The 17754-nt window shown below is 34.5% G+C and overlaps 2 protein-coding genes and 2 long non-coding RNA genes across 4 annotated transcripts in view; 2 read left to right on the forward strand and 2 right to left on the reverse strand.

The window, feature by feature from the left end:
* Nucleotides 1-10821, forward strand: part of celf3b (cugbp, Elav-like family member 3b) — a 61260-nt gene extending 50439 nt beyond the window's left edge. Inside the window, exon 14 of the mRNA XM_073847137.1 lies at nucleotides 9994-10821. The gene's annotated coding sequence lies outside the window, so the exon portion shown is untranslated. The remainder of the gene's footprint in view (nucleotides 1-9993) is intronic.
* LOC141343401 (uncharacterized) lies at nucleotides 23-2415 on the reverse strand. The gene is made up of 2 exons (XR_012356740.1): nucleotides 1458-2415; nucleotides 23-1186 (listed from the first exon to the last, which is right to left on the reverse strand). It is a non-coding gene; the product is annotated as an uncharacterized lncRNA (long non-coding RNA).
* Nucleotides 5482-10000, reverse strand: LOC141342643 (uncharacterized). The gene is made up of 3 exons (XR_012356693.1): nucleotides 8580-10000; nucleotides 8123-8225; nucleotides 5482-7173 (listed from the first exon to the last, which is right to left on the reverse strand). It is a non-coding gene; the product is annotated as an uncharacterized lncRNA (long non-coding RNA).
* Nucleotides 10822-13334: 2513 nt separating the features above from the next.
* cers2b (ceramide synthase 2b) overlaps nucleotides 13335-17754 on the forward strand; it is a 35298-nt gene continuing 30878 nt past the window's right edge. The window contains exon 1 of the mRNA XM_073846813.1: nucleotides 13335-13652. The gene's annotated coding sequence lies outside the window, so the exon portion shown is untranslated. The remainder of the gene's footprint in view (nucleotides 13653-17754) is intronic.

Consider the following 17754-nt stretch of genomic DNA (forward strand, 5'->3'; position numbering starts at 1 on the left):
CAACACATTAAAAAGGCCAGGATGCTGTTTATCACATTTATTAAACATTCAAAACATTACATTCTCACATTTTTCACAGGATGAATGTTTTAAGCTCTATCACAATGTCATAACAGGATGCATATTGCAAAATTTTACTTAAAAAAATAAATAAAAATTTCATACTCAAAACTGTTCTTATAAAGCAAAACATTTTTTCCAACAGTACACATTTCATTAATTGATTATACCCTAACATTTTATCACAAAATAAGCTCTACCTCAATGTGTCTTAAAAGGATGCAAATATTGAGCAATTCTTTTTTCCAAAAACAATTGTTTATACTATTTCTAACTTTTTTAAAACATTTTATAAAATTGCAAATATCAAGAATATTAAGCTTAATATTAAATTTTTCATAATCAATACATCCCATTAAGTAAAATTTTCTACTGCATTCTACATTTTCTAAAAAATGTTTTAAACATTAAGAATCAAAAACAACCCTTTTCCAACAGTACACATTTCATCAATTGTAACTTTATATGCGTAAATTCTTTTTATCACAAACCCATTTTTACCAAACGCAGTACTACACTAATACACAGTACTAATTGGAACTTTTTAAACATTCTTGAGGATCACAAACTACTTATTTATCATAAGCAGAGTACACGGCAAGGGCCTGAAAGTCCATCTCTTGCCCTGGTTTTATAACACTTCATTCAAAGTCAACTTTTACTGCGTATGCATGGAACTGTGAATCATACAACACTGGTATTAAAAAAACTTGCCACATTATATATATATACACTGTTGACATTTAAAATGTATTGGATTTAAATCACTTTTGAAACACTGAATGTCGAAATCTTCACCCTTGTGTATCAGTATATTTGGCATTTTAACACAGGATATTAATTATTCGGGTGATAGATATTGGAAGGGGCTTGCCACCCACCTCAGTTATCTTTGCTATGGCATGCTGCCAGAAAGTCAGTGAATTCTTCATGTAGGGTGGACAAGCCAAGTTGAAAACAATAGTAAGCACTGAAGGCTGTGCATTGTAGTGATCCTTTCTTCAACTCCTAGTTCCTTGCACAACTCCACACCATCCACTTTGAAAAGTTGTACCCTCTTGGAGAAAGCCATTTTCCAGTCAGTTTCTGCCAACTGTAAGGTTGGGTATGGAGTATCAGCATCACACTGAGAAGAAAAGAAAACATCAAAAATCTATCAGTAAAACAATGCAATGTGCTGTTTTAAATGTTTTAAGACAAATGATGTGAAAATTTTGCCATAAACTACCTTGTAACCAATCAAGGTGTAGAGTTACATTCGAGCAATTTTAAGGCATGAAGATTTTTTTTCACACAAAGAAAAAACATTTAAATATCATTTATAAATATCATTTAAAAAAGCTTAATAGATAATCAATAAATAGATAATCACAAAACCACTATGTTTATGTAAATACCTAGATCTTCTGCAAGCATCTTTTCTCTTGCTTCTTGTAGACTTCGTCCAACGGAGCATTTCTTTGAACAAGCTGAAGCACCTTGGGCACAATACTGGTAAAGCCATCCCTGAAGTGCCGGCTTAAACTGCAGGCGATGAATGTCAGCTTCATCACACAACTGAAAATTTACAAAAAGATAAAGTTAATCATTTAAATTAACTAAAAATACTTCAAAACAATCAAATCAGACATTTTAATATTCTTTCATTGCCATTTCCCTTTAGTAATATACAAATATTTCTAAGATTGAATGCACAAATATTTGTTTACCTGAAGATTTAGAAAATTACAATGTTTCTACAAATTTGTTTTAACTGTAAATTATCATTATAGCATACTGTTTATTTAAATCGACATTCAACATTCATTTTAACCCAATAACTGATTTAGAATCTGTGATATCACTGACCCCTGAGGATGTTCATCTCTCTTATCTTCCCTGGCTCAAATTTGTAATTTTGTTAATATTTTAATTAATTTCAATATTTATTAACATAATGATAAAAGCCAAAATATTAAATGTAATAAATGTATTTTGACTGAGTAAAATCTACTGACTTCAGCAATCTACTACTACTACATTGCTATCGGTGACAGTTTAAAAATGGGAGAATCCCTTGTTTTTGCCCGAAGTTTTCAAGCCGGTAACAGAAAAAGAATTAAAGATACCTTATTAGTCTTTCAAATTTTCTTTCTTATAGCATTAATTCAGCCAAAAAGTTTAGTTTGGTCATTAATTATTCACCTTCATGTCATTCCAAACCAGTAAGACTTCATCTTCGGAACACAATTTAAAATAATTTTGATGAAACTAACTCTAACTCTCCCAACTTTCCTTGTGTGTGCTGACTGGCCACCCTGCTTTTTAAAATATTGGCATCAGGCATTAAAAAAATCAATACGGTTAACCGTTAAACATAGGACAAATATAATACACAAAACTCAGTGTTATACTTACATTTCTGTAGTTGAAGTTTTTTGATAGGCTTCTGCTGGCACTGGTACTAGTGTTACTGTTACCACCTCCATCTGTTGTACAAATTTGTTAAATCCACCTTATTTTCTAAAAGGAAAAAAATGCATATAGTCGGTGTGAGCTTGAGGTTTTAACAGCAACAATAAAATCTCTTTTTTTCAATGGACATTCATCAGTATAAAAACATTGCTTTAATTTAGAAAAATACAGAATAAGTTAGTACTTATACACTTCCAGAAAAAGGTACAATACTGTCACTGGAACAGTACCCTAAGGTACAAAAGCTAAAAGGTACCAAAATGTACACTTAAACTAACAGAGAACTATACTTTTTTTAACTGAGAGTGTATTATTAAAAGCCAAATTATTTAAATCTGCATCTCACAGACTAGAAACGTATTTCACGAGTTTTGATAAATAATGGTAACTTAAACCAATTTTACTTGCTGTCCTTGGAAGGGCTCGATACAGACGCCTCAATACGACATAACAAATAATTAGGACTCTCCTGGATTTACGTTTATAACGTTAGTTAAATATGTACCAAACAAAACTGATATAAATCAACATGGATAATAATCGTAAGGTATATAATTCCAGAAAGACTAGGAGAGGCGTTAAAATAAAAGGCGTTCGCTCGTGTCCGGAAGGAAACACGGGTAAGTTAACGTTAACGTAACGTTAAGATTAGAGTAGTAAGAACATTTTGGTAAACTGAATTTATAAATCTATGGTACACAAACGCGATAGACCTGAGCTGTTTCTATGGCCGTTTCACCGCTGTTTTGTCAGCGTCTCATGCCATCTCTAGGTGGAGTATGAGTTAAGCGAAAAATTATATCTTAATTTCCGGCTAAATGATAAAAAATAATTGTAATAATAACAATAAGCTTAAAATGTAATGGCAATGCGTTGGTTTTGTCAGGTCAGTTTTCGAGGAAAGGTTTTCCTCACGCATCAGATAACGTTAGGCCTGGCTACAGACGCAATGTCAAGTTAACAAAAATCGAAAGGGAACCAACAGATTTTCACAGTACTTAAAATTAAACTTACCTCTAAATTTCTGTGCTTCGTCTTCAGTGACATGTATTCCAGGCAGCTTCTTTCCGTTTTTGAATAAGATCCTCCGTGTCTCCGTCGACAGCGTCAGAAATGAATGATGTCCAGAATAACCGTCATGCACAATCTCATTTTCAAAATGCACAGCGCGGGCTACAATCCCATTGGATGACACGAAAAGGCTGGCTTCGAAAATATGTATTTGAACTGAGGCAAAGTAGTACACCATATAATGTTTAATAAACGTTAAATAGTTTTGTATACTACATTGTGCTTTTGCTAATTACTATTAGTATGTGTATTTGTTTAACTCTGCATTAAAAACAAAACTTAAAACAGCTCTTATATCAGTTTAAAATTACAATTAAAAATGCAGACCTACTTTAATACAAATGCTTTACGTTTAAAAGTTATTATCTTGATGTTCTGCATAAACACTAAAATGTAATTTGCGTGTGTACTGTTCAGAACTGGTCAGAAAGATGAAGGCTCTTGAACATATTTGGTTATTTTGTGCATCTCTTCCAAATAACTAACAACTAATGAACATGATTATCTTGCTATGTTTAATTTTGGGTGACTATTTCATACACTTTGGCTTACTTCTTTGGTCACAAAAGTGATTGTACCTTTCTTTGGGGATTAAATGGTACAAACGTGGACCCTCTGGCAGTTGGAAACATATCTGTACCTTTTTTACCCCTAAATGGTACATATGAGTACTCTAAGGTGCAACTATGAACCATTGAGGGTACAACTTCACCATTTGTACCCTAAGTGTCACAAATGGACCCCAACCGTACCCTTTTTTCTGACAGTGTACCCAGAATTCCTGTCACAACTTAAACTGGAGAGTGATGCATGTTGGCTGCAATGAGAAACGCTCATAAATAGATCCAAATGCACACATACACTTTAAACACATTTAATCATCACCACAACATTGCAATTATTGCACTACATGATCTCCACACTGCAAAAAACTATTTTCGTATTTTCGCCAAAATATCTACAAATTCTTAAATCAAGAAGGATTTTCTAAGTCAAAAATGTCTTGTTTTCAGAAAAAACAAGTCAAAATTAAGTGGGTTTTGGCTTAGAACAAGCAAAATAATCTGCCAATGGGGTAAACCAGAAAACAAGATTATTTTTCTTACCCCACTGGCAGATTATTTAGCTTTTTTCAAGCAAAAACACTTAATTTTTACGTTTTTTTTTTCTGAAAACAAGTCAATAATTTTTACTCATCTAGAAAATCCTTCTTGATTTAGGAATAGTAACATATTTTGGCTTTAAACAAGACAAAAATCTAAGTAAGAAAAGCATTTTTGCAGTGCAGAGCACACATACAGCAGTCTTGAGCTTCACTGTGACCTGCATGGACAGATTGAATGTGTTTGTGTGTATAAAAGCACATCTGATGGCATATATGCAGCAACTCCGGTGTTTGACAGGTTGTGAGTATATTTCCTAAGGTTTTAGGTCAGGTTTGGCTCTCCTCAGTGCTGAAGTGTGTAATTTGATCAATGTTAAAACTTCCCCCTCTTATCCCAGATTAATCCTGCATCTATGTAAATGATCGATCTATTGGTTTGAGCATTATTTAACGGGAGACACTGCACTTTTTTTTCATGCACCTTTCAAAATTGAGATTTTTTTTTTCATAGTGTTTTTTCAGACTAGTGGAAAGAAAACACCCAAAAGACACTGTTAAGTGTTTTTTTATAGCACTTTATCTATTTGTGTCAATAGATTTCAATTACAATGCATATTTTTAAAGGCATTTTCTCAAAATGAGTTTTTTCTCCTACACTGAGCCACAAATCTCCACTTCAGTAGCACTTACACACACCAAACTTTACTTTTTTTTTCTGTCTATATCCTGAAGGTTTTTACAGAGGCATTTGTTCATATATCATTTGCTTGATTTTGACCTCATTTTATTCCCCCAAAATGAAAAAAAAAAATAATAATAAGTTTTTTTTCTGAATTATGGAGTGACAATACCCAAAATCCCCTCTGTAAAAAATAAATAAACAAGAATTTTGAAACTGACTTCATCCAGTGTTTAGATTTTTGTAGTAGAAATGCAAATTAGTGCATATTTCATTAAATAATGGCTCATTTACATATTTAAACCTAAGATTTTAGAAAACTTGCAATACAAAAAATGTTTGCAATTATCAATGTAATCAATCAACTGGGTAAATAAGGTAATAACTAGTAGTTAGTGTTTTACTGTATTCACCTGCAATGTCTCTCCTTCACCAGTACTGTGATGTTTTATTTTTTTATTTTTTTTTAATGTGATTTTTTTTATCTGACCTATGGCAGAATCTTTAGAAAACAGTCATTATTTTTGTACTTGCATTTGGTGACAAAATTACACACTTCACTGTAAGACTTGCAATTAATGCATCTGGTGCATTTATAGAGATGTTTCTTTCCAAAAACAGCATGTCTAATATATATTTTGTCACAGAAGTGATTTGACAACATAGTGACAAATGGCATTCAGTAATTCAATGAGTTCTTAGTTCATTCAGTGAATGAATCATTGCAATGATTCAAACCAAAATGCTTTGAATCTGATTCGTAATAAGAGCCATCACAGGAATGACTCGACTGGGAAGAGAGTCAGTACACCGGTAGGTCATCTAACATGAGCGAGATGAGTGGGTCATGATGAAATGACAATGTTTTCATTCACACCGAGGAACCTGAAGGAACAGACATGAACCTGAAAGCTGAATCACTATCTTTGACCGGCTGCTTTTTGCCTGTGATCCAAAGCAGAGAGTTGAACAGGATAAACATCACACTCTAAAAAGTGCTGGGTTAAAAAATAACCCAACCATAACCCAGCTGCTGGGTAACTATGGGACAGAACACGCGTTGGGTTGTTTTGACCCAAATGCTGGGTTAAATCATTTGACCCAAAATGCTGGGTTGTTTATTTGACCCAACCAGTGGGTCAGATTAACTGTGTTGCTGGGTTAAAAACTACCTAAATATTGGGTTATTTGTTGTCTAATTGCCTTGCTACCTTTATATTTACCAATAATAATATATAAATCACAAAAGAATGTAAAATTATTATTGTTTTTCTGTAATACAGTTACACAACACAAAAAAATGCATCTGTAAATGTCAATTTAATGAGTTTTCATATTTCTTTTTAATACAGTTTTCAAATAGGTGCAGCTGTCACACATTTTGTCCAACCCTACAGACACAAATAACGGTTTTAGTAGATCAGTTTCTTTTAAACACAAAACTGTAAACAAGGCACACTATATTCATATTCTTTATGTCAACATTGCAGCAGCAGAACACTCAAAAATGAATTATTACCAAATTAGAATCATTCCAAACATTATGCCATTAAAACTTAGCCAAACAAAGAGTCCACCAGACAATTCTTACAATTTAAAACATGTTACAAGTGGCCAAGAAAAAAACCTTTTGCCCTCAAAAACTTCACACATGAAGACTTATGTCCATCAATATGATATACTGCAAGCTGGAGAAATTCCCAGGCAACAAGTCCGCTTCAATGGCATGGCCTGGAACAATGGCGATGGTCTAGAAATGTCGTTGTCTCATCCCAAGGCTCAAATCCACCATGTTGGTCCCCACCTGTTAATTATACGGCATTTAGTCTTGCAACATAACTAACATTTTAAGTTAAGTGTATTTTATGAACATAAACATAGAGGCATGAAATAAATGCTCATTTTGCTTCTCAACTTTTCATACAGTTGTGGTCAAAATTATTAGAACACTAGTATTTTCACCAGCTAAATAAGGCTTTAAGTCAGTGATTTCTCTTTTGCTGTAGTGTGTCAGTAGGAAATATCGGTTTACATTTCCATTCATTTTGCCATTAATTGTGATAATCCAGTGACATTTTTGTTTGCACAACAGCCAGTGGTCCACACAGGATCTGATCTCATCATCATCCAGAAGAACTGTGACAGCGTCTCCAAGATGCTCCAAGAGACCTGCCTGCAAAGCTACAGTACTGTTAAGAGTTAAGCACTTGTCTAAAAATGTCATAAAATGATGCTGTCAAAAATAATGTCATAAATAAATGTTCTTTATCAGTTAACCTTGATTAACTAAATTAAATCAACATTTGGTTTGACCATCCTTTTGCGTTTAAAGCAGCTTTTGCCCTACAGTAGGTGCACTTGCACATAGTTTTTCAGGTAGCTTTGCAGGTAGGTCTCTTGAAGCATCTTGGAGACGTTGTCACAGTTCTTCTGGATTTAGTCTGTCTCAGTTTGTTCTGTTTCTTCATGTCATTCCAGACAGACTGGATGATGATGAGATCAGATCTCTGTGTGGAGGATTGGCTGTTGTGCAAACAAAAACCTCACTGGATACACTATTAAAGGCAAAATGAATGTTTGGAAATGTAAACTGATATTTCTTACTGACACACTACAGCAAAAGATAACAAACACTGACTTAAAATATTTTTTTAGCTGGTGAAAATACTAATGTTATAATAATTTTGGCCACCACTGTGTTTATATATATATATACACCCTTATTAGAGCAGAAAACGTAAAACAAAACTTACAGGTTGTACGTCAATGAATGGCCTCCGGGATTCCGTGGTTGTGGGTCTGAAGACCTTTTATCCAGAGTGGGCAGGACTTTGAAAGCACTTTCCCCTTTAGCATCTAAACCATAGGAATAATATGCAAACTGTGAGACATATTTTATAATCAAAACAACAAACTGAAACACTTTCATATGAAGATTTCTTCATTCCTTTAAATAATGCAAATTAATTCCCACCCTCATTCAACTACTCCAGGTTAAGTTTAGGTATGGGGTCAGATTCAGGGATGTAGAATATGCTCATGCAGAATAAGGCATCAGTTTGTGCTTCATAAGTACTAATTGACAGCCAATATACAAGCTAATAAGCAACTAGTTAAGTGTTACTGTACCATTGTATTTACCAGTTGATGTGTGTCAAATACAGTTGCATATGTTTTTTATAGATTGACATATTATAAGAAAAAGCTTACCTTAAGTCATGTCACCTTATCCCTTGCTGAGCACTCGCAAGAATTAGGTCTGCAACTGTAGCCACTTCAAAAAGTCTGCCTCTGGATATAGCTTCCTAAAGTCTTGTGAAATCTGATAAAATCTGAAAAACAAATGTGGTTCAATAAGTTTAAGGTTTATACTGGTCTCCTAGTTTGTAACGCAACACAGGCATTCACTAAAATGTCGTTCACATGCCGCGCCTAAAAACGCGTGAAAACGCAAGACGCGTCGCTTTCTCATTCTTTCCAAAACGCAGCTTGCTCTCACATGGCGTCTGCCGTTGCTAAGCAACCATGTCCCGTGCCTGGAAAAACGAGCTTCCATTATGAGCGTATATAGGCATCTACATCTGAAATAACAAACTTCAGTGCGCAAAAAACACGACATGTGAACGTCCGCATACACCACGAGAGATTAAGTCTAACTTTACATACTGTAGCTAAGACAACATTACATTTAAGTAATAAACAATAGTACATACCAGTCATATTGTGGTTTAACATTATTAAAGTAAGGGACATAGCGTTTTAGCTAATGCAGATAAGTTACCTCAAGGAAAAAAGCGCGAAAATGCTCAACATAAAACATATGGATCTATCGTTGGATTCGGCACGTCGCAGACATTTACTTGAAAAAATATGCCCTTAAAAGATAAATTTTTGTATGGAATTATCTAATTTTGACAAAACATTACAAAGCCATACAGTATGCAGACAGTAAAGGAACTTACCCCCGTATTTCTGACCTACTCTTTCCATAAGGCGTTAAAATAAAGGCCATGTGTATACTGTAAGTTATACAAATAACACTACACACACACACACACACACACACACACACACACACACACACACACACACACACACACTTTATATAACAATAAAGCGATTGTTGAGGCAAAAAAGTACATCGCTAGGGCTAGGCTGCTTAAGTTACAACGTTCGTCATTCACGGAATAAAATGCCAACCCCGCACAGCGACATATCAAATATTGCATTAAACAGTGAAATCAGTGTGCTCTAAAACACAACTTATTAAAAATAAAGGTAAATAATGATATAATCATATTAATTTACCTTATAATCCTGCTTGCTGCGAGGTGCGTGACCGCCTGGCGAGGAGACGAGTGAAGAATCCAGAATGTTCGATGAAGTGAAAAAAATAAACAAACCGGTTGGGTCAAAATAACCCAACCCAGGTGTTCATAGTGAAAGAACCCCTTATAGTCCATTAGACCCAGCATGATCAACCCAACTGTGTGTTTACAGTGCCTCAAACAACCCAACATTTTGACCCAGCACAATTAACCCAGCAATGTGTTTACAAAAATAACCCAGCACTTTTTAGAGTGCAGTGTAATGTAATCAGTCTCTTTCTTTCTGTCTGTCATAGGATGGAGATTATTGCAGCATTCACGCAGCAGACAGACTCCAGACGCTGAGCTGCACGGCTGAATTGTTAACGTGAGATGTAATCTTGCAAACTCACGTGTGTGTGTGTGTGTGTGTGTGTGTGTGTGTGTGTGTGTGTGTGTGTGTGTGTGTGTGTGTGTGTGCAAAGGACAAATATAAGATCATGTACATAAATCACATGCATTCAAACTCACAAGCACATAGTTACAGAAAGATGTCAATGGTATTAACACACACACACAGAAAAAAACAAAAACAAAAAAAACATGCTACTTCCTATGGACCTTCTTGGCTCTACAAATGTATAAAATAGTATCATTTTTTCATACAAAAGTACAAAAATAACAAATAAAAAGAGAAAAGAGAAAAGACCAGCCACAATAAATGACCATAATCAGGTTAAAAAATAATTAAGCTTAAAATAAACTATTTAAAAAAGAAAATAAGAATAGTTGCATTAAAGCAAAAGATGATAGTTACAGTATTATTGTTATTATTATTATTATTATTATTATTGTAAGAAAAAAACATCTTAAGATTTCTACTTTTTCATTATAAATGTGATGTAAGGGGACTCAGGAACTTCTGGGCAAGTTTTAATATTTTATCTTTTTATTTATCTATTTATTCATATTTGAAAAACATGTTTTGGGATGTGGTCTCTTGGTTTTCATGTTTTGTAGAGAACTACAGTAAAGCAATTGTACAACTTTGTAACTTATTGAAATATAAATTACAATGATGATATTTATGTCTTAACTTTTTTGACCAAACTTTTGTTTCTAATTTAAATAAAATAAAGGTATTAAAAAAAGTCATGTCATGTCATGTTTTATGTGTTAATGTGCTAGGATCGAGGTCTGTGTGCATCAGAGACAAAGCATGTGTCATTCCATCATTTGCTCACCAACGGATCCACTACAGGGAATGGGTGCCGTCAGAATGAGAGTCCAAACAGCTGTTAGAAAGTAATCGCACCACTCCAGTCCATCAATTAAGATCTTGAAAGACAAAAGCTGTGTATTTGTAAGAAACAAATTTATCATCAAGATGTTTTTAACTTCAGACGCTTCCTCCGGTGACAATCACACATCAAATACTTTTTTTTTGCTAAGTGTGTTATTGTGCTGATATTTTAAAGACTAACATGGACAGCTGACTACTTTTTTTCATCATCTTTTGAGTCAAATTCTTACATTTAATCAGTCAATTAGAATAATAATACATGTAGGCTGTTACTAAACAAATGAAATCAGTATCAACAAAATTCATCTTTGCATAAGTTGCATATGAAGTGTTTACACATGTTAATGCAGCTTAGAGAGACATGAATTGCTTTAACCTGCAGTTACAAATGCATAAATATTGTATTTTAAACATGAAGTGTTAAATACTGATATTTGAAATTATTAAAAAAATAAAACGATCATTTAAATGTGAAATTAAAACCACCAGTAGGTGGCAGCAAGTCACTGTTAATGAGTCACTGCAATTGAACCGAATCATTTAAACAGTTGATGCATTCAGGACCGAAACACTGTCTGCTCAGAGATGCTAAACAGTGCTGTGGCTGTGATTTTTGTTGCCCAAATAAAGCAAAAACAGCCAGTATGGTGTCTAAAATGTAAGTCTCTTGATATTAAGTTATTGTTTATTGAACAGTTATAAAATCAATATCGCATAGCCATAACCATGCTGATTTTTAGGAAAAGATGGCACTCTTTGTGTGATATTGATTAACTATATATTAAATGATATAAATATATACATTTTCTGCCCCTTTATCTTGATTTATGTTATCATTCTTAATGCATATTAATCATGCAGACTTTATCATGTAGTTGCGCACTCTGTAGATGTGTTTTGTTTGGTTTTTGCAATATACTCGATAATGTCACAATGTCTCATGAGTTCAGTATTTGCGCAGATTTGGCTTGCATGAACTCCCCAAGAAATGAATGAGCGAACATAACTTGAAAAAAGTAACCCGCCAGATTGGCTAGTGATTTGCCACAGCTAATTTTTATCTGCATTTGGCGGGTTAGCAGGTGTTATTAAGATAATACATTGAAATAACATTGTAAGACACACCACTTTTTGTTTTGTACAGCTAAAAACAGCTGGATGCTAACAAGCCCAGAACTGAAGGAGTAGTTCACTTTCAGAACAAAAATGTACAGATAATGTACTCACCCCCTTGTCATCCAAGATGTTCATGTCTTTCTTTCTTCAGTCATAAGTAAACTAGGCTATATTTTTTTTTTCAGGATTTCTCTCCATATAATGGACTTCTATGGTGCCCCCGAGATTAAACTTCCAAAATGCAGCTTCGAAGGGCTCTAAACGATCACAGCCGAATAAAGAAGGGTCTTATCTAGCAAAACGATGGGTTATTTAAAAAAAAAAAAAAATACAGTTTATATACTTTTAAACCTCAAATGCTCGTCTTGTCTAGCTCTGCAAAATAAGGGTATGAGATTAAAAGGTATATAAGTTGTAAATGTTTTTTATAAAATAACCGATCATTTGGCTAGATAAGACCCTTCTTCCTCGGCTGTGATCATTTAGAGCCCTTTGAAGCTGCTTTTAAACTGCATTTTGGAAGTTCAAACTCGTGGGCACCATAGAAGTCCATTATATGGAGAGAAATTCTGAAATGTTTTCCACAAAAAAACACCATTTCTTTTACAACTGAATAAAGAAAGACATGAACATCTTGGATGACAAGGGGGTGAGTACATTATCTGTACATTCTTGTTCTGAAAGTGAACTACTGCTTTAAATTTACAAATAGCCGCCACTTTTTCCTACCTCAGAGTCTCCGCCAAGGGGAGGAGCTCTGCTAAGATCACAAAAGAATACGTTTGTTCATTGGCCAACATTTGAACAGGCGGGCCAATGGAAAAATCTCAACCAATAGCGTGAGCCTGGGCGGGACTAACCGTTTGTACGATCAGTTGTGTTTTAAGGGCAAGATTAGCCACCAAAACAATGATTTGATATTTGTGTGAATACTATTTCTTTAAATGTTTTGTACTTTTTATAAATTAATGTTCAGAAAATGCAGGGAACATTGATAATTCTTAAGTACAGATATGTGACGGTCAAAATATGTTTTTTTGAACTATGAAGTATGTCATATCTACACAGCTTTCCATTATGAAAGAGTCTGGGAGAGTGTGATCTCTCTCTCTCTCTGTCTCTCTCTCTCTCTCTCTCTCTCTCATGGGCTGGAGCGTCACGATGTTTAAGCCCCGCCCGTTCCGTTATTCCCCTCTCTCTCTTTTCTCTCTTTACCATCCTGCGTGACTTACCGACGCATGTCCCACTCCCGTGCGCTCATCACCGGAGCCAAGCGGAAGAAACGCTCTCTGAATCGGCTGTCATATCCCACAATCAGGAAATACCATTCAAACTCATTACAGCTGTTGCTTTGTGGAGCTACTTTCTCCCTTAAACCGATTTTTACCAAGTAGTAAGCTTTTTTGGTTTGGGGAGGAGAGATGCGGGTGGTAAACAGTCTGGCCGAACCGTGAATCCACTAACGGAGCATTAAAAACCAACGGAGGGAACCGGAGAAGAGCCTGACGAGCGACATCCATCATCACGGACCGCTGTTTCTGTTGAGAGGCGACTGAAGTGAGTACGATTATTAACGGTATTAATGTGTGTGTAGCTGCTAAACCGAATTTTGGTGACAAATTTGTATCCAGGAGTGAGCTAAACCTGACAAAACCTCCTTTTGGGGATGTCCTCATCTTAAAAACAGAATAGGGATAAACAAGTTTTATTAAAATTGTAAATATGCAGAAAGTTTTCTGTTAGCATTAGGCTATACTATTTATAAATATCTTATAACAATATAGCTAAGCATAAGGGTCCTATTTAGATAGCTGAACATGTCAGTGCAAACCAGACTTAAGATTTCTTTAATTAATCCTAAAGTTAGCTGAAAAGTAAAAAAGCTGTCATTTTAAGCACATGCTCTAAAGATGTTCCAAACCTGTATTAGCTTCTTTCATTTGTTGAGCACAAAATAAGTTATTCATGTAACCGTGTAGTTGCTGGTAGCCATTGACCACCACTGAATGGAAAAAAATACTCTGGAAGTCAATGGCTACCATCAACTGGTGGTTACCAACATTTGTCAGGATATCTTCTTTTGTGCTCAACATTGAAAAGATATTCATACAGGTTTGGAACAACTTAAATGATGACAGAATTTTCATTTTTGGGTGAATTATCCTTTGTATTGGCCCCAAAGTGTATGATTATCAAAGCTGTGTTTATTTTGTAATCGATGGCGTAACATAATACGTGTGTAAACATGAATAGTTAAAGAAGATGGTTTGATAAAGAACAGATTACTACTGTGTAACTGAAGATAAAGAGGGCTGTTATTAACCCAAAGCGTGGGATCAAAGGTCAGAGGGTCAAAAGACCCTGGGGAACTAGTGATAATTGATGCATGGGAAGTAATATGACAATTATGGTCACCATATGTAAAGACTATTCCTTACTTATTACAAATTACCAGCAAAATAGTGCCGCAGATCTCTCTTTTGGCATTTTGTTAGAAACATTTCTAGTGAAACTGCACTATTTCTACAGGCGTGTTTGCTAAATGAATCTCCAGTGTGATTTAATCAGTCAGTGTGAGATCACTTTCACATCCCTCACAGCTAATCCATCTCCATCACTTATGGAAAACATTGCACTGCGGTTCAGGCATTCAGCATCTTCATCTGCCAGACTAGCAGTTTTTATATGTGAAATTTTTAGCCAGCATGTGCCTTTTAATTGGGGTGTCTTGCTTCTTGGAAACCCATAACAAGTCTTTACAAAATCAACAGGTGTTTAGAAAAGTTAGTTATAATAAGGCAAGACACTGCAGGTGAAAAGGGTAAAAAAATTAACTATTAGTTATCACCTTACTTACCCAGTTGATTGATTGCATTGATAATTGCAAACATTTTTTGTATTACAAGTTTTCTAAAATGTAAGGTTTAAATATGCAAATGATCCATTATTTCTAGATACATACATTTCTAGTACAAAAATCTAAACACTGGATGAAGTCAGTTTCAAAATTCTTGTTTAATTTTTTTTGACATATTAGAGTCAAAACATTTTAGAGAGGGAATTTTGTCACTTTATAATAAAAAAAAAAAAAAACAGAACAGATAGAAAACGGGCTTTAAAAATATGGATTGTAATTGAAATCTATTGAAACAAATAGATAAAGTGCTATAAAAGAAACACTCAACAGTCCCTATTGGGTGTTTTCTTTCTACTAGTCTGAAAAAAACACTTTATGAAACACCAAAAAGCTCAAAATCTCAAGTTAAGTCAAAAATAGTGTTTTGACTGCAGTGTCCATCCTCTTAATATTTTGGTTGGGAAAATAAAATAAAATAGGCCTCTAATTGTACCTAACAGTTAAAAAAAAAAAAAAAAAAAAAAAAAATATATATATATATATATATATATATATATATATATATAGAGATAAAAACAATGAACTTTTTTTAAAGAGTAGAGGTTATAAATTAATTAAAAACAATAGGATTGAGTGGGAATCCCTATTTAGACAGCCAGATAGACGTGTGCGTGTGCATGTGTCCATTCAGCTGGATCGAATGATGGACCACAGTTCAAGGGTCCATGTGTTTTTCTTTCGTCAGCCCTTTCTGTCCATCTGCTATGAAACATTCACCCAGTATTTTTACTTCATCGGGTTGCACGCACGTTTGCGCTGAGATTTCTTCTAAAGTTGTAACACTCCCAAAATAGAAAGCCTTAAAGATGACACACCAACACGAGACATGAGTACTGGTGAGTGTGCATCCGTTTGAACCATGTATGGAAGATGTGACTAAACCAACATCTAAAAGACCAGCACGACAAACTTCTGCTGTCTTACCTTTGACCTAATTACAATCCGTCAGGCTCCAGAAGTGACAAATACAAGCAGAGGAAACTGGAAATGATAGGTTTTCAGCTAATTTATAGTGTAAAGCAATAATGAAAATCATGTAACAGCAAAAATATGATAAAAAACTAATGTCTAGGTTATTAGTAATAAACCGTGCAATGCGAATCTCAATGCCAGAGCTGTTAAGCTTCAGCTTTGAATTAAAACGCCTGCCATTTGGCTCAAACGGTTTCCATCTAAAAGAATAACGTGATCTATAAAACATTTGTGAAGCTCTAAAATGAATTTGCAGTCGCTCTGCACCGAGTCTGATTTTAATACTCAAATGAACCCGACGGCAATGCAAAATCACTCCCCTAATGTTCCATCTGCGTGATGGGGTGAGCTAGGACATCTGCTGTCAGATCTTCAGGTGTGTTTAACACGGTTTCCCACATGCAGTGATCCGGAAAGCATGTCTGTCATCAGTTCACAGGGAGTTAATGTAGTCCAAACGTTCCATTCATCACCTCTGGTTTCACGTGTTGTTTGACGTAAATGATTTGTGTGTGTTATCAACGTCATCACTTGGACCACCACCTGATATGAAGGTTTGACAATGTCTGATTCAATTACAGAAGAGATCAGTTCAGTCTGTGTAGTTGATCTTAAAGTTAAACTATGGCCACAGTCACACTTTAAGCAGAATTTCTAGGGGACACTGCAATTAGCCTTTTTCACAAAAATCGGATATTATGTCAGCGCAGGGTAAAGTTAGTGCCACTACAGGTCTGCGCCTATTACATTAGTATGCTCTGGTCTCAAATAATGCTTCTTACCTTTTCTGTTTTGTCTGTTTTCCAAATTGTTGTTATATAATCAAATAAGAAACACCATTTTACATCACTTCATTTTAGATCATTGACTCGTCAAAAGAATATGCTCAACATATCGCGGGCTGGTTTCTGTTCTCCATCTATGGTATATTTTAACTTATTTACTAATTTCTCTCGATTCACTACATCATGATAAATGATGAGAGCATTGACAGCATTTATATCCAAATGCACATTTTTCCAAGAATAAATTAAACAATTCTTCTGAGTTTGGTTGATGCATAAACTTACAACAACGTAATCCCGATCCAATAAGAATAAAGCCATTAATCGGAGTCATCTCTTGTTTAGTATTATATTATTTTATTATGCATATCCCTGGGCACATTATACAACGTACATTTACACCGCCATGTTAATAATGCAAAGGAGAGCAAGTAGAAAATACAATATTATTTTAATAATAATAATAATAGCGAAAAAAGTTCACGTGAAGAGTCATAATGCACAGCCAGCACCAAATAGACAAAACGGCAAAACTCAAAAATGTAAAGAGCCAACATTCAGAATTCAGAATGAAATAAACATAGTATTTGTGATGACCCGAAATTGACACAAAGTTTTTGAAGAAATGTTTGCGCTTTGTAGAGTAAAACACCGTTGATTTATTACATTGATGATTGCAAACATTTTTTGTATTACAAGTTTTCTAAAATGTTAGGTTTATTTAACGAAATATGCGCTAATTTGCATACATTTCTAGTACAAAAATCTAAACACTGGATGAAGTCATTTTCAAAATTCTTGTTTAATTTAATTGACATATTAGAGTCAAAACATTTTACAGAGGGGATTTTGGGTATCTCATTTTGTCACTCCAATAATTCAGAAAAAACTTAGAACAGACAGAAAACGGGCTGTAAAAATATGTATTGTAATTGAAATCTATTGACACAAATAGATAAAGTGCTACAAAACACTTAACATTGCC

The sequence above is a fragment of the Garra rufa genome, chromosome 9 (assembly GCF_049309525.1).
Source record: "Garra rufa chromosome 9, GarRuf1.0, whole genome shotgun sequence".
NCBI classification, from domain to species: Eukaryota; Metazoa; Chordata; class Actinopteri; order Cypriniformes; family Cyprinidae; genus Garra; species Garra rufa.